This window comes from Trichosurus vulpecula, chromosome 1 (assembly GCF_011100635.1).
Source record: "Trichosurus vulpecula isolate mTriVul1 chromosome 1, mTriVul1.pri, whole genome shotgun sequence".
NCBI classification, from domain to species: domain Eukaryota; kingdom Metazoa; phylum Chordata; class Mammalia; order Diprotodontia; family Phalangeridae; genus Trichosurus; species Trichosurus vulpecula.
The window spans coordinates 296,772,422-296,799,728 of NC_050573.1; positions in this window are offsets into that span (position 1 = coordinate 296,772,422).

Genomic DNA, 27,307 nt, shown 5'->3' on the forward strand with positions numbered 1-27,307 from the left:
AGATTTGTCCTGACATCACATAGGAGGAAGGAGAAAAGAATAAGCAGTTATTAAGCACATTTTACAAATATTATCACATTTGGTCCTCATGACAACCTCGAGACAAGGTGTTATTACTATTTGCATTTTGCACTTGAGGAAACTGAAGCAAACAGATTTTAAGTGACTTGTCCAGGGTCACACAGCTAGTAAATGTCTTTGGATTAATTTGAATTCAGCTCTTCTTGACTCCTAGCCCAGTGCTCTATCACTTCACCCTCTAACTGCCTTATAGTCTGTAAGTGGCAGAGCTGGCAGAGTGACAGTCAAATTAAAGTCTTTTAACTCTTAAATTCAATGTTCTTTTCCTTGTACTTTACCTGTTACTCAGAGATAGCCCTGCCCCCCACCACTGTTTAAAGACTACTATCACCAAGGTCTCTGCCAAATTATAGGGCTTCAGGTAGGGGGCCAAGCAGTTCCTAATCTGATTTTCTTTTTTTTAAGTCTGGAAACCTATGGGCTCCTGAAACTACATACTTAGGATCAGTTTACTTGAAATACCAGAGAACCTAGGGGTAAAGGTTGGATGGGCAGGCTTGGCCTGAGATTTCATTTGTGACAGTGTCCTTTCCTGCTTGTACATGCAGATAGAGAGAGGGAGGGTATCCTGGGACAGTACTGGAGCCAGCTCTAACCTGCTCAGCCCACTGTTCAGTTAGAACTAAATTTTCAACGTGAGAATTGACACCTCAAAAATCCTAAATTACTACAAATCTGGGCATGAGTTATTGTTGTATTGATTGTCTATACTTAAATAAGTGTTAATAATGCAAAGAAAACAAGTGAATGCTTATATATGTATATAAGGTTGATTGTAAGTCTCAAAGGAGATAACACAAAGAACAATTGTGGTTGCCTCATTCATTGTCTCTGTTAATGACACTTTCAACTCCACATATTTCATGAGAATTCTTATATTTTGGCAAAGTGAAAGGACTTTTCACATTTTAAAGTTTTATATAAATTCTAGCTATAATTATTAAGTTTTTCTTCAGGTTCATAGTAGCCTAGCAGGTATGAATATTCTCCTTTATCTAATTATGCAGACTTTCTCTCTAATTGGCTCAGCTCCACCCAGTTAGAACTAGGGAAAATAACTTTTTTCCTCTGGTTTAGCTACCTTTCTCTCAATCCCAGTCTGTGGATTTTTAGACATGAGCACAAATCATTATTAATGGCAAGTAGCCCTGCGAAGAAGGTAGCTTAAGTATGATCCATTTTGCATGTGAGAAAACTGAGTCTCAGAGAAAATTAGTTGAAAGCCAGTGGTCATACAGTTAATAAGTGGCTGAAATAGAATTTGAACCCAAGTCCTTTGACTACAATTCCATAGCTGGAAGGAACTTTAGAGATCATCTAGATTAGAATAGCAGATGATTTTCTAGATGAGAAAACTGAGTTCCAGAGATATGACTTGGCTAAAGTTCCAGTTAGTTATTGACAGAGCTTACCTCAATGCCTCCTAGTGAGAGGGAGGTGACCCTAGGCTCTTGAAGTCTATGTTAGTCACAAGGTTGGATGCTTCAAGTTGTGCTCAGAGTATCTCTTGTCTCAACAGCTAAGTGCCACAGTGGGTAGAAGGTGGACCTGAAGTCAGAAAGACTCATCTTGCTGAGTTCAAATCTGGCTTTAGACACTTGCTAGCTTTGTGACCCTGCACAAGTCACTCAACCCTGTTTGCCTCAGATTTCTCATCTGTAAAATAAGCTGGAGAAGGAAATGGCAAACCTCTCTAGTATTCTCCAAGAAAATCCCAAATGGAGTCATGAAGAGTTGGACATAACTGAAAAATGACTAAACACCAACAAATCTCTTATTTGAATAAATTTAGAAAAGTCATCATAAGTAGGTTAGCAACCAGGTGAAATGTTTTTTTCAGGCACAGAAAATAATAGAGACTGTCTACTAAAGTACTGAGAGATTGCTACCTATGTTGATGAAGAGGCTATCCATAATTATGATAATGATGAAATTAGAAGCAAATTCATAACTAAAGAACTGCATGAGATTTCTACTCACATACTAGAATGACCAGGTCCTACTGAAGGGTGAAATCAATGTACAGACATTTTAAAAAACTTCTATATCTTGATTTCCACCAAAATACCCTGTTGGCACGAATTATAAATACAAATATTGAAAAATATGTCTATACTATATATATTTTTATAATAATATCATTTTATGGTACTTTAAGTTTTGCTTAATACTTTATATTTATTATCTCATTTAATCCTTACAACAATCCTGGGAGGTAGGTGAGGGAACTGAGGTACAGGAAGGTAAAGTGACTTCCCAAGGATCACAGAGCTAGCAAGTATCTGAGGCAATATTTGAACTCAGTTTTTCCTGACTCTTGGTTTAGCACTCTATCCATTGTGTTGCCTACCTCCCAGAAAGATAGATAGAATTATAGATAGGTATAAATTATATAAATATGATATATGCATATATAGGGGATAGAGATATAGATAGCCTAGATAGATATAGTTGATATAGATATGATTGATCATAATTATTTCATCATAATTTAATTTAATAATTTAATCATAATTAACCTCTGAGACACTCTCAAAGTTAACTACATACTAAGTAACCAAAGCACACACATAAAATGTACCGAATCTACCAAAATCTTTAAATAGGAGTACTAACATATCTTTTCAAAGCCATAATAGTTGCACATGTTAAAAAAGGAATTTAGGATCTCCAAGAAGCAGCATTCAACAAGAATAGGTCCTTACCATGCAGAACAAACATTATGTTCTATATTTGACAGTATTACTAGACTGATAACTCACGGGACTTTGTGAAAATTTTGGCAAAGTGTTGGAGAAGATCTATCATGCTTTCCTCCCAGGCAAGATAAAGAGATATGCTAGGTGTCAATAGTAAGGTAGATTCAGAATTGGTTGAAATTTTAGACTCAAAGAGTTTTCATTAAGTCAAAATCAATTTGGAGGGAGTTCTGTAGAATATCCTACAGCAGAGGTATCCAAGATGAGGTACAAAACACACCTGAGTGAGCCCAAATCAGATTAAAATGTAATTGGGAAATTTTTTTGAAATAAATAAAAATACAGTTAAACACAGATCTTGTTAATATGTGGTTTTCTAAGTCAATATGCACCCATAGTCATCTTCACGTGTGATTTAGTAATCCTGTTCCTATTTGAATTTAACAACGGTGTCTGAGTGTTCAGTTCTTAGCCCTGTGTTTTTTCAATGTTTTTAATTTATGCCTTGGAAGAAGGCATAGATGTCATGCTAAAATTTTCAGGTGAGATAAAATCTGAAAGAGTAGTTACTATACTAAAATCCAGTAGCCCCACCCCTCAAAAAAGAGCTTTATTTAGTTGATAAAGTTAATAGCAATAAATGCAAAGTTCTCCTTCAATTTAAAAAAAATCAATTTCATCAGTGAAAGATGGAGATTTACAGATATATAGCAAGTGGTCTATAAGAGAAGGGGGGGGGAAGGGGTATTGGGTACGGATTTTAAGCTCTGTATGAGTCAGTCATTTGGCATAGCAACAAAAACAACATAACCTGAGCTTGCATTGAGGTCTAATGTTCAAAACAAGGGGTGTGGTAACTTGTATATGTTCTGTCTTCCTAAGACCTTCTCTGGAGGACTGCGTTCAGTTCTTGGTGCCCATTTTAGCAAAGACATTGATAAGCCAGAAAGTATGAAGGGGATCTCAGCCAGAATAATAAAGACTTTCAAGATAACATCATGTAGAGACAGGGACTAAATCTGTAATTTCAATAGTATAAGAAATTCACAGAAGAAGAAATTCTAACAATGTAGATAGGGTCCTGGCACTGACAGGTTAAATAACTTACTCAGAAACACATAGTATGGACACATCAGAGGCAGGATTTGAACCCAGATCTCCCTGGCCCCAAGCCCAGCTTGCTAATAACTACTCTGTACTCCATATTGGCCAATTCAATGGTGATCGGTTGAAGGGACTGTGCATATTTTTGCCCAGAGAAGAAAATACTTAGGAAAGACATGAAAACTGACTTTAGGTATTTGAAAAACTGTCACATGGAAGGATAACTAAACTTTTTTTCTTAGGCAAGAAGAAATGAGAGAAAAATTTAAGCTTCATGTCCAGAAAAAACCTCCTAAAATCAGAGCTTTCCCAAAGTGTGACGGCCTGGCCCAGGACAGAGGAAGTTCCTCATTACTAGGGAATCTTACAATGAAACCCGGATCAGCACTGGTTGGGACTTCTGTAGTGAGGATACTTGTAGAGCTCTGGGTCCTACTCCATAGACTTTTCCATTTCTGAGATTCCATGATTCTTTGAGCCCTGGGATCCCTTAGGATTTTATGGTTTTTTTTAAATATTATTATGAAAATAACACGAAACTAAGAACCTGGATGTCTCATTTCTAGTTGTAGCCTATATCACTTTGAGCAGCCATCGAAGCACTGTAGACCTCTGTTTTCTCCTCTTCAAAATGAGGGGGTTGAACTCGATGGACTCTTAAATCCCTTCTAGTGCTAACTTTATGTCACAGGTACTGTGAATAGATATACCTGTTGGGTTTTTGTCTGAATAAAACCCAGTGTCATGACTGGGCACAGCAGCAGTGTCCTTGTATAGCGAATTTGGTTTGAAGCCAGCAGATAGGCTTGCTTGAATCCATTCTCTTTCCTTGGCAGGGTGACCTCATGGGCCTTTGCCATCGCTTCTCTCTTTGATGAAGCAGCCGGGCCTTTGAGACAGGAACTGCCAAGAGTCACTGTGGTGAGTTTTCCTTTGTAGTGATTTTTTCCTTTTTCATTATGTTTGACATTTTTGCAATGGTGCTTTGATACAGATTACACCCACTGCATACTCCAGCGTGCTGGTGAGTAGAAACTCTGCCAAGATACAAAAGCACAAGTCCAAAAATTAAAAATGACAAGCTCTAGTATTCCTTCACGCTGTTTAGTTCCATTATGAAGAATAGCTATTTGGGATTCAGTGAAGCTCTATAATGGTCAAATGTGCCCCAAGAAAAATATTTGTATTTTCTCCAATTTATAATGTGATGATGAATGGCTGAACTAATGACGAAGGACCTTGCCGCTACTATTATTATAGACTTAGGGAAATCATTGTTGGGTATTGCCCTCATGTTCCTACCCCCAGACACACCAATATTTCAAACAGAAATGTTTTCATTATTTTTCTCTCTTCTTTCTCTTTTTATTTGTTATTCCTCTTATTATTTCCTTGAACAGCCATGCCTTCCTGACAAGTCTAGGTTATATAAGTGACAAAGGAGATAAAAATAATAGGTGATAATAATAACAGCTCACCTGTGTCTGAGGTTCTGCAGTTGTAAAGCATTTTTATAAATACGCTGTCCCATTTCCATTCAATTCAGTTCAAGGGTTCATCAGTTCCACACCCCTACTGCCCTAAAGAAGGAGCAGCAGGTGTTACTACCCCCCCTTTACAGGTGAGATCAGTGAATGAGTACAGAGAGTGAAGCTTAATTGACTTGCCCAAATCATATAGCTGTCAAATGTTAGAGCTGGTATTCAAATTCACATCTCCCGACTCCATACCTAGTGCTTTTTTCTACTATGCCATGCATATACAGACCCCCATTGATGTCTGCAAACAAATGACAATCCCGCTTGACTTTGTGATGTCACTAAAGTAGCAAGTGATATGTGTTTGTGGGAGAAATGACTCTGTTTGGTCCACCCACTTTGCCATTCTCTAACCTTAAAACAAAGGATCCACAAATGTGAAACGGTCAAAAGAAGGCTGGGCAGAGCCTAAAATGCTAGGCCACTGAGATCAAGAAAGCCTCACTATTCTAACATCTGCCTCTGAAAATATACAAAATACACCTCACTGCCAAATCGCTGTCTAAACATCTAAGGGCTCTTTGGAATAGTCTAACCAGCACTTCTTAAACTGTGGGTCCCGACCTCATACGGGGTTGCAAAGAATTTGGCAACAGTTAGAGGTTTCTGAACATGCAATAACCAAAACTTAATTAAAAATCAAATGTAATGAATCCAAGGTGTTTCTGGCAGCACTGGCCCGTTTTGCATCATGCAATTTCACTGCAGCCTTGGTTCTGAACACAAAGCATGTGCACTTCACACTGCACATGCCCTCAGGCCACGCAATGACAAGGAAAGCTCTCGAAATGAGAGAAGAGGTCACGAGTGGAAAAAGTTTAAGAAGTCCTTTAACCTACGAAGGACAGATTTTCGGTCAAAGAACCTTGATTTGAATCCTGGCTCTGCCTGGATTACTATCTGTGTGAATCTAAGAAAGTTACCTAATCTCTAGGACTCAGTGTCCCCACCTGTAGAATGAGGGGATTGGACTAGATGGGCTCTAGGATTGCTTTTAGCCCACAACTGGCAAGCTTATGATCTCTAAGAACAGCCCCCACCCCACTGCTCCTTTTCCAGAAGCAGTTCCAGAAAAGCAATTAGAAATCTCAGCACTTGGGGCAGCTAGGTGGCACAGTGAGTAGAGCACCGGCCCTGGAGTCAGGAGGACCTGAGTTCAAATTCGGCCTCAGACACTTGACACATGTACTAGCTGTTTGACCTTGGGCAAGTCACTTAACCCCAATTACCCTGCCAAAAAAAAAAAGAAATCTCAGCACTTAAGGCGAATAAAATAAGAAAAGTGTCACAGAAAAGAAAAGTTAAATGTCACCCCACACACTGGCTTGCTATAAATATGTGTTGGATTGGATTAACTGAATTAAAATAAATTGTAACAAATATTATATTAGAAATCATCAGAACTGGATTCCAGTTCCAATGGTCTCACTCTCTGGGACGCAGTTTTCTTATTTTTAAAATAAGAAATCTGACCAGATGATCGCTATGGTATTTTTATATGCATTAAAAAAATCTATGAGTTTATTAATTGAAGGATTTACATGCCATGATTTTGGGCAGTTTTTTTTTTAAAGTCTTAGTTTCCTTATCTAGCAATATTGCTTCCCATGTATTCCCTCTGCTTGTCTGCCTCATGCATGATCCCTTTGTGTGACCACTCTCCCCAGTGATGGTGTGTGTATTTTTAGGAATGTGTGTCCCCCAGGCTTATGGGAAGATGTTCTATTACAACTTTTTTTTCAGCCTATTCTCTTTCATTAAACATCTTAGCTTTGAACCCTGTGTTTTCTGGCTAAGTAGTTATAAAAAGCAAATGCATTAATGAGGGCCTTTGAGTGATGGCTTTGAGTAGATGTAGATATGCATCCTTGAATATGGGGTAGGTACTCTCTGGTCCCATAAGTGAGAGGGAGGGGTCCCAGTTGCTGCATTGAATAAATGTTTGTTGAATTGAATTGGTGATGAATTAATTAATGAAAAAGTGTTTATTAAGTGATTACTTTGTGCCAAGTATTGTGCTAAGAGGAAAAATAAGACAGTTGCTGCTTTCAATAATAATAGTTAATATTAATATAGCACTTACTATGTGTTAGGTACACTTTGTAATTATTATCTCATTGATCCTGATAACAACCCCGGGAGATAGGCATTTATATTATCCCTGTTTTACAGATGAGGAAACTGAGACAAATGGGAATCAAGTGACTTGTCCAGGGTCACATAGTTGGTAGGTGTTTGAGGCTGGATTTGAATTCAGGTCTTCCTGACTCCAGGCTTAGATCTCTATTCAATATGCCATAAAACTGTCCCTAAGAGATTATTCTCTAATTGAGGAGATAAGAAAATAAAGGAAGTTCGCTAGAGGGTGAATGGAAAGGCTCAAAAGTCCCAAAGGATTAGCAGTATGGCTAATGGCTGGGCCCAGGTGTCCTTATGCTATGTATACCAGTAAGTATGATAAGAGTGCCCAGGAATCTGAAGGGCACAGAGGTAGGAGAAATGATGAAAACTCAGTGGTCCTTCATCTTACTGGAAAGAACAGAGTTCATGACTCCCATATTAACCAACTGTTATGAGAAGTCAAAAGGCCTAGATGTAGTCTAGGTTGTAAGGCACTAAAGCAGGACAGAGAAGAGAAGGGAAGGGAGGCAGGTGGCCCTGGTGATGGCAGGTCTTCCCTTCTCTGTAGACAATATGAAACCTTTTACATACTGTAGATGTAATAACCAGAGATACTGGAAGTATCAGACAAGCTTCCTCTCTCTGTCAATCAGGATCTTCAGATAGCCAGTTTTCCACTGGTTCTGCCCCTATAGCCGGTAATGCTTCATTCAGAGAACGTTAGGGAATGCGTGTCCCCCACTCAAATTACATGACACATGCTTTTGTCCACTTGCCACTGTACTACTTAACCTTCATAGCTGTCAACCAATTTGCCCCCAAAACAGCATCATTACCTTAGCAATCAGTTTATTCAGAAGAGACAAAAGAATAATGAAAACAGGAACATTACTTGCACATAACACAAGGTACATTTTCCACTTAATACCCAGACTGTTTTTTTCCAAAATAAAAGAACCTCTCCGTCTATGTGTGTTTCTCCATGTCTCTCTATGTGGGTCTTCCTTTATGCTTGTTTGTCTGTGTCTGTTTCCCTCCCTCCTCTCTGTTTCTGTCTGTCTCTGTCTCCCTCCCTCCCTTCCTCCCCCTCTCCATCCTTGAAATTGAGTGTTTTCTCTTTAGATTTCCTACCTCTCTTTCAAAGGGAGGAAGGGAGGAGAACATATGCATCTTATGAAAACGTAGCTCAGAAAGTCACAGAAACTTCAGTGATTGTCTGGTCACATCTACATGGGCAATCTGGACAGTAGGATACTAGGGAATGCCATTCTCTCCTGTGCTTTACTCTGTCTTTGAAATAGAGCACTGATAAACTGTGGCGCTATCCAGTCATCACACACCTAACAGCAACAGTGACTGGGGGATCGGGGCATCCCCTAATGCTATGGTGTCCTTGAAGTGCCTCTATTTGTCTTCAAAGACTGTTATAATTTCACGAGTTCTGCATCACCATCAACACAAATCTAATTCTATATCGTGGGGATTTCCCTATTTGCCTTGCCCCTCTACATCTTACTTAAGATGAGCAATGTATCCTGTTGCCTCAAAGCTAAAATTTGTCCTTATATTTTAGAAATAAAGGGGCTTGCTTCAGTAGCAAGAATTTTTAACCACCATAGCAACCACCATCTTAAAATGACTAAAGTAGAAGAGAAATAGGACAAGGGATATTTATCTATTACTGGTCATATTCCTTTCCATTCCAAAAATAGAAGATTTTGTAAGTATCCAAAATGAGCTGCAAGAAGAAAACTGCCCGAAAAGGACTGCTAGAAATAAAAAACAATGCCTCATGCTATGCAGACTAAATAAAACAATAAATCTATTAAAATTTATTTGCAACAGACTCTTGTTTTGTAAAATTTTTCTTGGTGACTGAAAAAGGCTTGAGGGTGGGCCTTTCTGGCACATATTTATATTTAGAATGATGTCTACACATGAGGAAACATGATGACTTCCTAACCTATGAACCCAGCTTAGAAACCACAGATTCAGAACATGCTTATGTCAGAAACTAGAACACAATACCAAAGTCCCAAGTGAATTTGGGGGGATTTTTTGGGTCTATGGCTTATGGCCACCATCCAAAATCCCTGACCAGTTCAGAATATAATATATCAATCTGTGGTTTGTTACATTGATTGATATTTTAATGAAAAAAGAAGCCGTTTACTGAGAGCTCCCTTTCTCCCTCCCCTCCCCATCTCACATCACTCAGATGGATGCATTTGTAACCACCTCCTCTTTCACCTACATCTCACAAGAAGAAGTGGCCTCTCTCAAGGCCAAGGCCTCTCCACGTTTCCATCCCACCTTCCCCCTCTAGTATTCCCCACTCTCTGACTAATTTTCAGTCTTTCTCTGTCTAATATCTATTTTGCTGCTGCCTAAAACACTCATAATCTTCTCTATTCTTTAAAAATAAAAACCTTACTTAATCCAACCAACCACACTACTCACAGTCTTATAGAGAACTATATATTATACATTATATTACATATGATATTATGTTATATGTAATGTTATATCAAATATAATATTACATTATACATTATATTATATGCACATATATAATATATTCTCCTCCCTTTTTTTGGCTAAACTCCTTGAATAAGCCATCGACAAACCATTGATGCTTCCATTCCTCTCCCCTTACTCTCTTCTAAGCTTTCCGTAGTATGACTTCTGACCTTATCATTCAACTGAAGCTTCTTTCTCTAAAGTTACCAATGATCTCTTAACCTCCGATCTAAAGACATTGTCTCAGTCCTCATCCTTTTTTTAACCTCTCTGTAGCCCTTTACACTGTTGATCACTATTTTCCCCTGGATGTTCTCTCTTCCCTAAGTTTTCATGACACTGCTCTCTCGATTTACCTCCAACTTGGATAACCTTCCTGTCTGTTTTGTTGCATCTTCATCCAGGTAACTCTAAGTAACTCTAGGTGACCACAGAGGCTCAATCCCAGGCATTTATCTCTATATAATACTTCACTTGGTGATAACATCTCACACGGATTCAATTATCATCTCTATTCCAATAATTCTCAGATCTATTTATCCAAACATAACTTCTCTCCTGACCTTCAGTGTCACATCATCACCTGCTTATTGGACATCTTGAAGTAGAAGTCATATAGATATCAACGTGTCATATCAAAACTGAAATCTTTCTTTTTTCCCTGAAACCCCACCCTCTTTCAAAGTTTATTATTACTGTCAAGGGTACCACTATCCTCCCAGGCATCCAGGCTCCCTACCAAAATGTTATCCTTGACTCCTCAATCTCCCCCACCCCACCATATCCAATCTGTTGCCAATTCCTGTTATTCTGCCTTCCCTCTGACAGTGCCACCACCTTAGTTCAGGGCCTCATCCTCTCATGCCTAAACTCTTTCCCTTTCACCTGGACTACTGTAAAAGGCTTCTGTTTGGTCTCCCAATCTGAAGATTCTCCTAGGACATTCTTTACTCCAATTTCGAAAGTGTACATCTCTCCATGTTACCTCCTACTCAGTAAATTCCAGTGAGTAATAATTACCTCCAGTACGTCTTCTTACTTTATTAGTCTTCTTACACTTTAATCCCCTCTATGTACTCTGTGATCCAATAACACCAGGTTTCTTGAAGCTCCTCTCATATGACACACTATTTCCCAACTCCACCTTTTCATTGGTTGTCCCCCATGTCTAGAATGTTCTCCCTCCTCATCTCTGTGGCCTGGCTTCCTTGTTTGTGTTCCTTCAAATCTCACCTCAAAGCCAGAGTTCTGTAAAAGATTTTTAACAATCTCCCTCAATGCTAGCACCTTCCCTCCTTCCAATTTTCACTGGTTTATGTTTTATATGCTTAGTTTTGTATTCCCTCCCCTTGATTTGAATGTGAGCACCTTGCAGGCAGAGACTGTTTTTTTTCGGGGGCGGGGGGTGTTGTTTGGAGGTTTTTTTGTAAGGTTTTGCTATTATCATCATTGTATTTCCAGCACTGAGCTCAGTGTCTGGCATTTAGTATGCTCTTAATAAATTCTTGTGGGCGTGACTTAATTTGTCACCAACGCCTTTTGCAAGAAGGAAGTTCATGAAAGTCAAAGAATGAAAATATTACAGAGGAGTGAGATAAAGTAAAATTCATAAAAGAACTCATGGACAAAAAAAGGCTGTCATCCAGTAATCAATCTTTTTCCTGGGGAATTAAATATAGTTTCAGATATGTGGGGGAGAAAATGCTTCAGAGTCCCATGAACAATCCAAAAGTGAGAAAGTAGATAAAGAACCTCCATCCAAAGGCCTGTAGTCCAGGTAGGTTTTTAACAACATAGCCATCCAAACAGCCTATTGGACCACTGCTTGCTCTCAGAGACTTCTGACGGTCTCCTTTTGCTCTGTGAGTCCTCTGCCTTATGAGGAACTAGATGCCTAGTCACAACTAACAAGCATGCTTCTCTCAAGGGCCACAAGGGTGTGGAAAATTTACAGTATGTCTCAAAAGTCTTGGTTGTAGCTTTAAGTTTGAATGGCTTAAAAAACATCCTCACTATAAGTGTAGTCACTTTTCCATAAATTATTAAACAATTTTCGGGAGAAAACATCTTAAAAGGAATCTGATAGCTATTGACCTGGAGAAATAAGTGAAGGATTACATTTCAATTAAATCTAAGTTAGTTGTTTCAGTGTCCTGGGACAGTTACTGAATCCTGACTATTCATTCTCTTTCACAGAGAATATTGAAGTGTAGAACTAACCTTTCACCTCTCTTTTCTCACCTTCTACAGCTCAAACATATCGTACATCAGACTAATGAGGCAGGGGGAAAAGCTGTTAGCAAAAGCAGCAGAAGTCAGAGGGATGGAAGAGACAGCAGGGAGCCTTCCAGCTCTTTGAGGCCCCTCTCTGGTGTTCACTTGCTCATCCCTCCTGCTACTGAGTGTGCTCCCCTCTTTCTTAGTCTTTGACTCCACTGGGGCATTTTACTTCCAAGCAGGAAAACAATAAAAGCTTTTAAAGTGTCTTTTTAAAAAATATCAATCATCTGAATTTAAGATGTTTCTTTCTACAAGCTATGAGTCCTAGAAATATGAAAACTTCAGATAGAAGGAACAATCTCATCATGCACCAAGATATTAATGGCCACTCATTTTGGCACAGCCAGTAGTTTTGCTATCTATGGAAACCGGAGGGTGTCTATACGACTGGGATTTGATATCTCTTTTCAGAGAATAGTTTGATGTTCATTTAAGTATGGAAACTATAAATTATCCATCTATTCATTCAATAGCCATTTATTAAACACTTCCTACTTACAAAGCACTATTCTAGGCACCGGGGGTGGCAGGTGGAGGAGGGGAATCAAAGCTGAATCTGACCATTTCTATGATCAAAAAGAGTGCTATCTAATAAGTATAATAGAGAAGATGTAAGAGACACATAAATGTACTATAGCTATCTGATAGCTGTAATGCAAAATAGAGTAAGAGGCATCTGAGAGGAAGTGACTGTTGTGCAACATCCAAGAAAGCAAAATTTACTTGACTCAGAGGATCAGCTAGGGCCTGATGAAGGAGGTGGCCCTATGATATAAGTCAAATTTAAGCTGTTTTGCAATAGGGAATTTTATTGTTCTTAAATAAAATCAGAGGAAAATCATTTCAAATGGGAAATACATTGATCTCTTCAAATGAGATAGCTCTCAACGTGGCTAATTATTTGTTACAACTCCCTTCACTGGAATAGATCACAATCTCTCTGTCAATACAGTCAACAAGTATTATTAAGATCTTGCTATATGCCAGGCACTGTGACAAGCATAGCCTATATAAAATGAAAGTCACCTCCATGCTATGACAAGGTTTCAGAGAAGGGTATTATTAGAAGAAAAGAGCACATTGATGCTAGAAATTAGTTCAGATCTCCTGGCCTGAAAAACTTAGACCCTGGGGAACTGAAAGAAAAATATGCTCTGCTTTCAGCAATCATTAAGATATTATGTAGAATAAAAGAGGTAATAAAAACTAGAAATGAAGACTAAAGAAAATTGTTCCTGTTTTCAAATGACAGAATAAACGAATTCTACAACTCTGGAACAAGTATGATGTCATACACCTACAAAACTCTAGGGAGACCAAAAGGGGGAGTTACAGGCATTTTTGACATAACATAGCAATAACTAGGCCTGTCAGAAAATGGAATGAATGGGGGGGGAGCCAAAATGGGGGCTGGAAATCAGGGACTTGCTTAAGCTCTCCCCCATAACCCTCCAAAGACCTGTAAAAATGGCTCTGAACAAATTCTAGAGCGGTGGAACCCACAAAATAGCAGAGGGAAGCAGGTCAACCAGCCCAGGACAGCCTGGATGGTCACTGGGAAGGGTCTATTGCATGGTGATGGGAGTGGAGTGCAGCCCAGCCCAGCATGGACCTTGCCAGGACCAACCAGACTAGGAGTCGGGTGGAGCAGGCCTGAGGGCTGTAAATCATTGAGCTGTGGCAGTTACCGGATTTCTCAACCCACAAATACCAAAGACCACAGAGCAGGTTAGTGGGAAAACTGTTGCATTCAGGTGAGAGCGGTCCAGCCCCAGCCCTGGGGGTAGTGGAGGTGCCACGGTGGTGGCAGCAGATAGGAGCAGGAATGCAAGGAGCGCTTTGCTGGCACAGAGGGAGTTTCTCTTGCTTTGCCCTGCTTGGATCTGGGTCACAATCCTATTTAACACTTCTTGGGAGACAAGGAGTGCTGCTGTGGCAAAGCTTGGAGTGACGGTGGAGTAGAAGTAGCTCTGAAAACAGCAGTGCAGCCCCTAAAAACTTGGGACAAAGTACTCTCTACTCTACACGCAGTCATACCCTGACAAAAAGCTCAAAGGTCAAGTAGGTGGCTGGGAACATGACCAGGCAGTGAAAAAGGACACAGACTCAGACTCAGACTCAGATTCTAGAATCTTTTTTTGGTGACGAAGAAGATCAAAACATACAGCCAGAAGAAGTCAACAAAGTCAAAGAGCCTACATCAAAAGCCCCCAAGAAAAATATGAATTGGTCTCAGGCCATGGAAGAGCTCAGAAAGGATTTGGAAAAGCAAGTAAGAGAAGTAGAGGAAAAATTGGGACCAGAAATGAGAGTGATGAAAGAAAAACAAATAAATGACTTGCTAAAGGAGACTCAAAAAATACTGAAGAAAATAACACCTTAAAAACAGACTAACTCAAATGGCAAAAGAGCTTCAAAAAGCCAATGAGGAGAAGAATGCCTTGAAAAGAAGAATTAGCCAAATGGAAAAGGAGGTCCAAAAGACCACTGAAGAAAATACACCTTAAAAATTAGATTAGAGCAAGTGGAAGCTAGTGATTTTATGAGAAATCAAGATAATATAAAACAGAACCAAAGGAATGAAAAAAATGGAAGACAATTTGAAGTATCTCATTGGAAAAATCACTGACCTGGAGAATAGATCCAGGAGAGAATATTTAAAAAATTCTTGGACTACCTGAAAGCCATGACCAAAAAAAAGAGCCTAGCCTAGACATCATCTTTCAAGAAATTATCAAGGAAAACTGCCCCGATATTCTAGAACCAGACGGTAAAATAGAAATTGAAAGAATCCACCCATTGCCTCTAGAAAAAGATCTCAAAAAGAAAACTCCTAGGAATATTGTTGCCAAATTCCAGATTTCCAAGATCAAGGAGAAAAAACTGCAAGCAGCCAGAAAGAAACAATTTGAGTGTTGTGGAAACACAATCAAGATAATACAAGATCTGGTAGCTTCTACATTAAAGGATCGAAGGGCTTGGAATATGATATTCTGGAGATCAAAGGAGCTAGGATTAAAATCAAGAATCACCTACCCAGCAAAACTGAGTATAATGCTCCAAGGCAAAGTATGAATTTTCAATAAAATAGAGAACTTTCAAGCTTTCTCAATGAAAAGACCAGAGCTGAATAGAAAATTTGACTTTCAAATACAAGAATCAAGGGAAGCATGAAAAGGTAAACAAGAAAGAGAAATCATAAGGGACTTACTGAAGTTGAAGGGTTTTGTTTCCATTCCTATATGGAAAGATGATGTGCATAATTCATGAAACCTTTCTCAGTATTAGGGTAGTTGAAGGGAATATACATATATATAGACAGAGGGGACAGGGTGAGTTGAATATGAAGGGATAATATCTAAAAAAATAAAATAAAATTAAGGGGTAAGAGAGGAATATATTGAGAGAGGGAGGAAGGGAGAGATAGAATGGAGTAAATTATCTCACATAAAAGTGGCAAGAAAAAGCAGTCCTGTTGGAAGGGAAGAGGGGGCAGGTGAGGGGGAATGAGTGAATCTTGCTCTCATTCGATTTGACTTGAGGAAAGAATAACATACACACTCAATTGGGTGTCTTATCAAACAGGAAAGTAGGGGGAAGGGAATAAATAAGGGGGGATGATAGAAGGGAGGGCAGATAGGGAGAGGAGGTCATCAAAAGCAAACACTTTTGAAAAGGGTGAGAGTCAAGGGAGAAAATTGAATAAAGGGGGACAGGATAGGATGGAGGGAAATATAGTTAGTCTTTCCCAACATGATCATTGTGGAAGTGTTTTGCATAATGATACATGTGTGGCCTATGTTGAATTACTTGCCTTATTAGGGAGGGTGGGTGGGAAGGGAAGAGGGGAGAGAATTTGGGACTCAAAGTTTTAAAAGCAGATGCTCAAAAAAAAGTTGTTTTGCATGCAACTGGGAAATGAGATATATAGGGAATGGGGCATAGAAATCTATCCTGCCCTATAAGAAAGTAAGGGGAAAGGGGATTGGGGCACGGAGTGGGGTGACAGAAGGGAGGGCTAACTGGGGAACGGGGCAATCAGAATATATGCCATCTTGGAGTAGGGGGGAGGGGAGAAGTGGGGAGCAAATTTGTAACACAAAATCTTGTGGAAATCAATGTTGAAAATGAAAATATTAAATAATAAAATATGAAAAAAAGAAAATGGAATGAAAGTAGTAAAATACCTTCACTGGTAGTGGAAAAGCAAAGTTTGGATGATGACATTTGATGATTACTATAGAAGGGATTTATGAACCAGGAAGGAGTATAGAATATTTGCCTTTGTATTGCTTCCAAGTCTATGATTCTGTTATTCTGTTTTGGTTCTTAATCAACACTTCACAATTTTTGGCTTACTATATCACCTGTGAACATCTGCCAATGACTTCTTCCATTTGATGGAAACAATATGTAAGATCATGCCCTAGCTCATTTAAAGAAAATTCCTCTAGGTTAAATGTTAGGCAGATAATGGTAATAAAGATGTCTGCTGTCTTTCTATGGTATGCATTCCTGGGCCCTTGGGAAAGCCTCGAACAACTTATCAAACCTAATTACCATGGCCTGCTTCTAGTGAATCACATAGGAACAAATACTGCTTAAATGAACTTAAAAAGCATTACTATGGATTGTGAAGTTATGGGCAAGAAAATGTAGAACTTGGGGACAGAGAACATATTTTCAACTCTACTTCTTCTTCTTGAAGGGTGGGGCTTCAAATGAAAAAAAGGAGAGCTTAGAAATTACTACCTTTTCTTATTATTTTTTCATAAGAACAAAATTTGAATTTCTGAGTTAAGGATTAAAATAGAGGAATAATGAGACTTTCTAGAAGAAATGTAGTTAATGAAGCAAGGTTTTTTTTTTTCATAAGTGCTTTTATACTTGGTGGCTCCCTAGATGGAGTTCTGGGCCTGAAACCAGGAAGACCTGAATTCAAATCCAGGCATAGATACTTGCTAGCTGTGTGTCACTGAGCAAATCACTTAACCACTGTTTGCTTCTCTAATTAAGCTATAAAATGGGGAGATAATACCTCCAATATCTCTCCAATGGGGAGATAAAACCTCCAAGAGTTGCTGTGATGATCAAATGAGATATTTGTACAGATAGTGCTTAACACAGTACCTGATATACAGTAGGTAAGTTATATAAATGATAATTATCATCATTGTCATTACTTTTAATTGAAAAGGAAAGGAAAGGAAGAAACCTACTTACCTACATGTATGAAGATAAACATCACAGGTAGTAGCAGCCTCAACGTAAGACAAGAAGGGTATAAGAGGAATAGCAACATAAGAACAGAAAAGATAACTAGTGACTCAAGAGACAACTTCCCCCAAGAAAGCATCGGGGTGATTCTTAAGGCCTAAGGTGGTCATAAAAACCCAAGTTAGTCATAATGGTACAGGCCAGGAACTTTAGAAGTCCCAGGCTATGGCAGGAGATAGCAACCAGTGTCCAGTGTAGTGCAGCATCTCGCATCCTGAGACCTCATAGGTCCAGGGATTCTGAGATCCCTAGCACTGTCCTGTTATGCCAGAGTAGATTCAGAGCTTAAATTGACCACAGAAGTCTTTTTGTCCAATCCCTTCATTCTACATATAAGCAACTAAGGTTGAGAGAGAATAAGGACTTTCCCACGTCACGTAAGTTGTAAGTAGGAGAGGTGATCTGATACTGAGCATTCCTCAGTGCCCTGAACCTTCAGAATACTAACAGTCTATATGAGGGAAAAAATTGTGTCTCCCCATCACATAAGAATGAGTCAGTAGAAAATGGGCTTTGAATATGAAGCCAAGTCAAACACTAATGTAAAAGCGAAAACTTCAGTGATTCTTGTACCCATCAGCAATGGTGTAAGTACGCCATATGAACAAGTAATATAAGGACACTAAGATGTCACCTATTTCAGCCATGGTTGGGTAGTTTTTAGCTTGTTAGAGTTTGAGCTGTATTAGTCTAGCCTTTGAGAACTCCAGCCAGTATGCTTTATGAAATGCTTTCCTCATGATAACCCTAGAAAAAAAAATTGTAGCTCCATTTTATACATGATAAAATGTAGGCTTTGAGAAGTTAAATATCTGCCCATGTATTCATTTAAATACCCTCCCCATCACAACATACAGAACTCATCTATCAGTATATACACCTGGGAAAGGGAATGCAAATGGATTCATTTGACACAGAGTTAAACTGGAGGAGGAAAGTAGTCTGGATTATTTTCAGGAAGTTGCAATTCTTCTTTAATTAACTCAAACATTCCAGAACAAAAGGGTCTAGTTTGTTAATGTCAATATTCTACTAGTGCTGATATGTGTCTGGAAATCACAGAATACTACAGTTTTAGAAGAATTGAAGATTAGTCTCAAACTAAGGGCTGTGGAGAGGTACATCCTGGGTGGAGCAGACAGTAACAAACTGATGAGGATTTAAGTAAAGTATCTCATTGGGGAAATGTGTGATCCAAAGAGAAGACAGGCTGACCACATAGAGACAGCAAGGGATAACAGGTGGACAGCTCATGTGTTCCATTGGTATCCTCATAGTAAGGAAGGCCTCAAGCACATTGAGAGGGTCCTCTATGGTGAATTTTTGGGAGGTCATGGAAAATAATTACACAAAAAAGAGAAGCAAAGTTAGGTTGTTATCAGTATCATTGGAGGGAACATCCAAATTTTTGCCATCATAAACCATTTGTGCATTTAAATAGAATTATAAAAATCCCAAAATTGGGCAGAGCCAAGATGGCGGCTGGAAAGCAGTTAGCTCCCTGCCAAGTCCGTCCAAAAACCTATAAAAAATGGCTCTGAACCAATTCTAGAACTGCAGAACCCACAAAACAGCAGAGGGAAGCAGGGCTCCAGCCCAGGACAGCCTGGATGGTCTCTGGGTGAGGTCTATCCCATACAGATCTGGGAGCTGGGAGCTGGGAGCGGAGTGGAGCAGAGCCCAGCATGAGCAGCGGGGACCAACCAGACCAGGAGCCAGGCGGAGCGGGCCCTAGTGCCCTGAATTAGTGAACTGCGGCAGTTACCAGACTTTTCAACCCACAAACACCAAAGACAGCAGAGAAGGTTAATAGGAAAAGCTGTGGGAGTGGAAGGAGTTCACTGTTCGGCCACCCGCCCCTGGGACAGCGGAGGTGGGGCAGCTACAGCTGCAGTTGCTTCTGGCCCCAGGCCCACCTGGTGGGAGAAATTAAGTGGTGGATCAGAGCAGGAGTGCAGAGTCTGCTGAAGATCTAAGTCCAGTCCGGGTTGGGGGTTCTTGGGGAAGGAGGACTGCTGGTGTGGCAGAGCTGGCACATCCCCCCCCCAAATGTGGAACATAGAACTCTGTAGTCTACAAGCAGTCATACCCCGCTGAAAAACTCAAGGGTCAAGTTAGTTGGTTGGGAATATGGCCAGGCAGCGAAAACACACCCAGATTCAGTCTCAGACTTTGGATCCTTTCTTTGGTGACAAAGAAGACCAAAACATACAGCCTAAAGAAGTCAAGAAAGTGCAAGAGCCTACACCAAAAGCCTCCAAGAAAAACATGAACTGGTCCCAGGCCATGGAAGAGCTTAAAAAGGATTTGGAAAAGCAAGTTAGAGAAGTAGAGGAAAAATTGGGAAGAGAAATGAGAAGGATGCGAGAAAACCATGAAAAACAAGTCAATGACTTGCTAACGGAGACCCAGAAAAATATTGAAAAATACACTGAAGAAAACAACACCTTAAAAAACAGACTAACTCAAATGGCAAAAGAGCTCCAAAAAGCCAATGAGGAGAAGAATGCCTTGAAAGGCAGAATTAGCCAAATGGAAAAGGAGGTCCAATGGACCACTGAAGAAAATACCACCTTAAAAATTAGGTTGAATCAAGTGGAAGCTAGTGACTTTATGAGAAATCAGGATATTATAAAACAGAACCAAAGGAATGAAAAAATGGAAGACAATGTGTAATATCTCCTTGGAAAAACCACTGACCTGGAAAATAGATCCAGGAGAGATGATTTTAAAATTATTGGACTACCTGAAAGCCATGATCAAAAAAAAAAAGTCTAGATATCATCTTTCAAGAAATTATCAAGGAGAACTGCCCTGATATTCTAGAACCAGAGGGCAAAATAGAAATCGAAAGAATCCACCAATTGCCTCCTCAAATAGATCCCAAAAAGAAATCTCCTAGGAATATTGTTGCCAAATTCCAGAGCTCCCAGATCAAGGAGAAAATACTGCAAGCAGCCAGAAAGAAACAACTGGAGTATTCTGGAAACCCAATCAGAATAACCCAAGATCTGGCAGCTTCTACATTAAGAGATCAAAGGGCTTGGAATACAATATTCCGGAGGTCAATGGAGCTAGGATTAAAACCTAGAATCACCTACCCAGCAAAACTGAGTATTATGCTCCAAGGCAAAATATGGACTTTCAATAAAATAGAAGACTTTCAAGCTTTCTCAGTGAAAAGACCAGAGCTGAATAGAAAATCTGACTTTCAAACATAAGAATCAAGAGAAGCATGAAAAGGTAAACAAGAAAGAGAAATCATACGGGACTTACTAAAGTTGAACTGTTTTGTTTACATTCCTACATAGAAAGATGATGTGTATGATTCATGAGACCACAATATCATAGTAGCTGAAAGAAATATGCATATATATATATATATGTCTATGTATATATATACATAAGTGAATGTGCATGTATGTATATATGTATGTGTGTATATATATATATATATATATATATATATATATAAAGACAGAGAGAGAGAGAGAGCAGACACAGGGTGAGTTGAAGATGAAGGGAAGATATCTAAAAGAAATAAAATCAAATTAAGGGATTAGAGAGGAATATATTGAGAGAGGGAGATAGGGAGAGACAGAATGGGGTGGATTATCTCGCATAAAGGTGGCAAGAGGAAGCAGTTCTGTGGGAGGAGGGGAGAGGGCAGGTGAGAGGGGAATGAGTGAACCTTGCTCTCATCAGATTTGGCCTGAGGAGGGAATACCATACATACTCAATTGGGTATCTTACCCCACAGGAAAGAAGAGGGAAGAAGATTAAAAAAAGTGGGGGGGGGGGATGATGGAGGGGAGGGTAGATGGGGGTGGAGGTAACCAAAAACAAACACTTTGGAAAGGGGACAGGGTCAAGTGAGAAAATTCAATAAAGGGGGATGGGTTGGGAAAGAGCAAAATATAGTTAGTCTTTCACAACATGAGTATTGTGGAAGGGTTATACATAATGATACACATGTGGCCTATGTTGAATTGCTTGACTTCTTAGGGAGGGTGGGTGGGAAGGGAAGAGGGGAGAGAATTTGGAACTCAAAGTTTTAAAAACGGATGTTCAAAAACAAAAAAAAATGTTTTTGCATGCAACTAGAAAATAAGATACACAGGCAATGGGGTATAGAAACTTATCTTGCCCTACAAGAAAGGAAGGGAAAAGGGGATGGGAGGGGAGTGGGGTGACAGAAGAGAGGGCTGACTGGGGAACAGGGCAACCACAATATACATCATCTTGGAGTGGGGGGGGGAGCGTAGAAATGGGGAGAAAATTTGTAATTCAAACTCTTGTGAAAATCAATGCTGAAAACTAAATATGTTAAATAAATAAATTTAAAATAAAACAAACAAACAAACCAAAAAATCCCAAAATTGCTTCAATCCATGTGGATGATTTTGTTGACAAAGCTATCACAACTCTTAACAAATCAGTAAGTTAGTACCTAGGAGTTATAATAATACTTATTTCATTCTTTGAATAGATCTGTTATTTCTTCTCTCTCTACTGACTCAAAGCAATCACAAATCTTTTATACGATAATAGATGGTCTTGCTGACTTGCTGTCTCCAACATTTCCACACCTGGTAGCCAAATTTCCTTTAATGACAAACTAACAATCCGTTGCTGGGCACGTGCATTAATTCAGCTTAGCATAATTTGTCAGAACTTGTGCTATATTGGTCTAGCCTTTGAGAATTCAGGGCACACTTCCGACCAGTATAAAGGATGAAATGCTTTCATTGCAACAACTTTAGTAAATAATTTTAGTTTCATTTTACAGATGAGAAAATTTAGGCTGTGAGAAGTTAAATACCCTACCTAGGCACACACAGTTAATGAGTATCAGGATCTGGATTTGAACCCTGGTCACCTGATATCTGAGTTCAGCTTTCTTTCTATTGGCCTATACCACTTCTCCTGAGAGTAAGTCACCAAGACTTGAACCTAAGTTTCCTTTGTTCCTATTCCTATGACATTAAGTAAAGAAAACATAAAGGGATCACTGGCATGTTAAATGTTATATTTAAAATTTGCAGCACAGAGTGAATGCTGAATGGGAAATCAACAAACCTATATTCCAACCACAGTGCCTCACTAGCCCTGGGACCATGGCAAGTTAATTTCATTTCTTTAACCTTGAGTTTCCTCATTTGCAGGCAGTCAGTCAGCAAGCATTTAATAAGTATCTATGCCTGGCCCTGTACTAAGTTATGGGAATAAAATAAATTAGAAAGAAAAAAAGTCCCTGCTTTCAGGAAGCTCAAAGAGTTAAGGATGGATTCATTGAATGTTTTCTAAGGTCCATGACAGGTTTAAAATTTCATGAATCTATGTTCACTTGATTTCCAACTTGTTTATTTACACTCTGACCTTAAGAGCCTATGTAAATATCCATGGCTGAACTGCTAATTATAAAAGAAATATAGTTGTGTTCAGTAAATGTTTGTTGAATTTAATTGAACATCTACTTTGTCATTGTGAACTAATATTTTCTAAGTGACCGCCCACCTCAAGTTTCTCTTCTAAAAGAATGCAAATGTGTTATAACAAATATGGCAAAATAGAGAATTAACATGGGTGAATTAATTTTTAAATGACCTAATTGTCAATATACTGCATCTCTTTTTATTAATGGAAGGTCCACATATAAAGTTCTAATAACTCAATAAAAGTATAGTTTGTGGGGGTTGGGTTTTTGGGTTTGGTTTTTTTTTTTTGGTCAGTACAAAGATTATGGTATGGTACAAAAAGTCATAGTTCATGGAAAAATAGAGTTCTCTCATTATTTCCAACTATTCCTCACTCTGTAGATGTGACTTCACAGGGAGAGATAAAATTTGGGGGTTAATTTAAAGCAGAAAAGGAGAATTAGAAGTCAAACTAAATTTAAAATGTAAAACCAGGTTTTGAAGAAAGAAAAGACGAAGTACACAGAAAAAGAGTGTTTAGAAAATTCTGGCTTTCTGGCCATGAATTTCTCCTTTGGCCTTGTTAGTACAAAGAAGGGGACAAACAGGAAGGAAGCTCAGGTGGCACCTCATACGGTGTGCAAAAGGGACCCTGGGTTCACAACCTAAGGGTAACAACTGAATGGAGAGTGACTGCCCACATACTTCTGCTGTAAGAGAATGGCAATGGCATGATTTTCTGTGCTAGTGAGAGGGAGCATAGTCTGGTGAGTAAGAGCATTGATTTTATAGAGTCTGAGTCCCGAAGACAAGGACTTGAAACATTCTAGCTGCATGACACAAGGCATGAGTTTCAGTGTCTTCAGGTAAAATATATCCACTCTTTCCATTCAAGAAGCACTTAGTAATTGCTACTTGATGCAAGGAAATGAGGATATTTAGAAAATAAGAAGAGGCCCTGTCCTCAAGTAGCTTATATTCTACAGAGAAATAACATATACATACATAATTCAATACAAAATACATGCAAAGTAAACACAAAAGCAAAAACACAATGCAATTTTTCTAGAGGCAGTGAACTGATAGATCGGGAAAGTAGCAAGTCGCCCTGGAGCTGAGCCTTGAAGGAAGCAAATAGTTCAGTTTGGCTGCACAAAACATATGTGTATATATATATATATATATATATAGATATATATATATATATATATATATATATATATATATACACACATACATATATATGTATACGTATATGTATATGTATGTATATGTATATAATTTCACTTTAAGAACGTGTGTGTGAGCACAAATATATCACACTTTAAGAACCCTCTATATACACACATATATGTATGCCTATATGTGTGTGAGCATACATATAAATATATATACATATATACACATATCAAATGTAATCAATACCAAATAAGTATTTGTCAATACAAGAAAAAGAAAGAGGAGGATTATATATGAAACATAGATCTCTATTATTTGCAGTTTGCATGTCTTTTTAAAATATAATTTAAACCTACAGCTTTTAAAGCTGTCCTGTTAATCTATTCATCATTTATTCTCTTCATTTCTTTAGGAAGACAGCTTAATAATTCTCTTTTCCTTTTCATTTATTTTTGTTGTCTTCTTTTCCCAGGTCAGCTCTGTTTCTTCTCTTCCTCCCATCTCCACCAATGGAAAAAGAAAAAAAGGAAATCTAAACCTTCATAACAAATATTCATATTCAAGGAAAACAAGTTTCCATGTTAGCTGTGTCTCAAAACATGTCTTATTTATCACCTATCTGGCAAGAAATAAGTAGCATACTTCATCATCAGGCCTTTGGAACCATGATTGGTCATTATATTGATTACAGTTATCAAGTCTTTCAAAGCTCTTCTTCTTTATACCTTTGTCATTATATGCATTGTTTTCCCGATCCTGTTTATTTCTTTCTGTATCAGTTCACATGAGTCTTCCCAGGTTCCTCTGCAACCTTCTCCTTTATCATTTCTTATAGCATTATAAGACATATATATATATATATATACATATATACATATTCAATATTATGACTTGTTAAGCCATTTTCCACAGATATTCATCCATGGGATAAGAACCTGAGAAGAAAGACTGGAACCAGATGTGAATTGTTTTGTTTTGTTTTTTTAAGTTTATGGAATAAAACAAGCATTTCCATAATATAGAATAATTTAAACGATGATTGTACATGAAACTATAAAGATGTGCAACTCACTATTCCTTTCAAATATACAACAAAATTATCATGTAAATTGCTTTTTTTCTTCCCCCCACCCCTGCCCTACCATTAGACACAAATGTGTGTGTGTGTGCGTGTGATAACAATTTAAATTTGAAAATCTTTTCTACCCATTGGTAGGGCATGTGACCTGCTTACATCACAAGAAGCCCAAGTCACATTTGGTGGGAGGAGCTTGCTGAGAGGAAAAGGAAAGTGTGTCACAGGAAATGCTGAGAGAACAGTTAGAACTGAGGGAAAGAGCAGACGTGGCTGTGCTGTGAGTGTGTTTGTGGGAAGGGCCCAGCAGTGGGGCAGAAGGTTATGGGATGGAGTGGTTCTCTGCTGTGACACTGTGTATTGAATTCTTCGCTGCTGTGATGGGTTGGGCTCATTGGTTTTGGGATCTGGTTCTCTGGTGCCTGAATAAATGGTTTACTTCTTCTACCTTCTATATGGAGAGCCTCTTATATTTGCGATACAGAACCACACAGGCATTTTGATAATTATCATCTATATTGTGATTATTGCCTAGCTAATACAATATACTTCTATTTATCAATTCTTTCTGTGGATGCAGATAGTGTTTTTCTTCATATGTCCTTTGTGTTTCATTAGGGTATTTATAACAGATAAAATGACTTATTCACTCAAAGTCATCCTTAAAATAATGTTGCTGTTATTGGATACAATGTTCTCTAATGAAGTATTTTAAATGACAATTACAGGAGTTTGTATCCGAATGTCAATAAAGTGCTTTGAGATTCACAATGTGCACGCACCACAACACACTTATCTCTCAGGTTTAAATACTTTGTACATTTGAAATATGAGTTATTGCTATTATTGATCAGGCTGGTCCATACATCATGGTGAGCAGAGTATGTGGTTAATGATTGATATGAGGGATTACAAATAGGCTCTTTGAGGTTGAAAAGACTGCTGCCTCTGCAGAGCCCCATGGGCCTTTGGTCTTCCTTCAGTGGTGTCTTTGTTACGGTGAAGGAGAGATGTTCAGAGGTATCTTTGTAGCCCCAGGATAATGATTCATAATTCCTCAGAGCCCGTACCCAATATCAAACAGAATTAGAACAATAAACAATGGCAAGGTCATGGTTCAGGACCAACCTAGGAGCTATTTGAAGGGACCTGGCTGGGCTTTTAGTCCCCTGTCCTACAGAATGGATGCCCAGCAATGATGCCAGCTATTATAAGTCCTTAGTTTTAGCCCTATTCTCAGCTTTTCTTGGCTTCTGGAAGCTAGAATCTCAACATGAGTCAACACTGTAACGTGGAAATAAACAATCAGAAAGAAATTGTGATGTTAGCAAAGTATAATGCCCAGAATGAGGGGAGTAATACTACAGTGGTTCCTGTCAAGAAAGTGTGGGAGTAGTTGTGGGAACCGCACAGGAGGGGAGTGACTTTTCCTGGCATAGGACTAGAATCTCAAACCACCCCTACAAGATGGTGTGATTTTCCTCTAACTGGGAGCATAATCCCAAACCATTCACAAGTTTCTTAACTATCCTCCTACAGACAAAATCAATATGAACTTATGCTTTTCAGGCCTACACCTTCATAGTATAAGCCCAACCTGAGGTTGTGGTGACATAACTCACGTGCCTGACTCACCAAGAACAGCAGGTTCCTCAGTCTCCATAGAGAAAAATCTAATCTACCGTTTTACAGATCTAAATTGAAAAATGGGAAATAGCTTAATAGAAAGAAAAATTTCATCCCATTTAAGGCCATGTAACCTGTAGAATGGGCTGATTTTCTCCAGAGAATTACTCTTTATTGGACATCTTTGAGAAAAGACTGAATGTTCCTTTGTTGGGGATAATGTAAGAAAGGATCCTATTCAGAGATGGACTGGCCCAGACGGCCCCTAAGATCCCTTCTAATTCTCTGATCCTATGGTTCTGTGCATTTCATGGGAATACCCTTAATTTCTATTTCTTAGTCACATATTTTCAGGGAACCATTTTTAGTTAAGGGCAAAATCCCAATTAG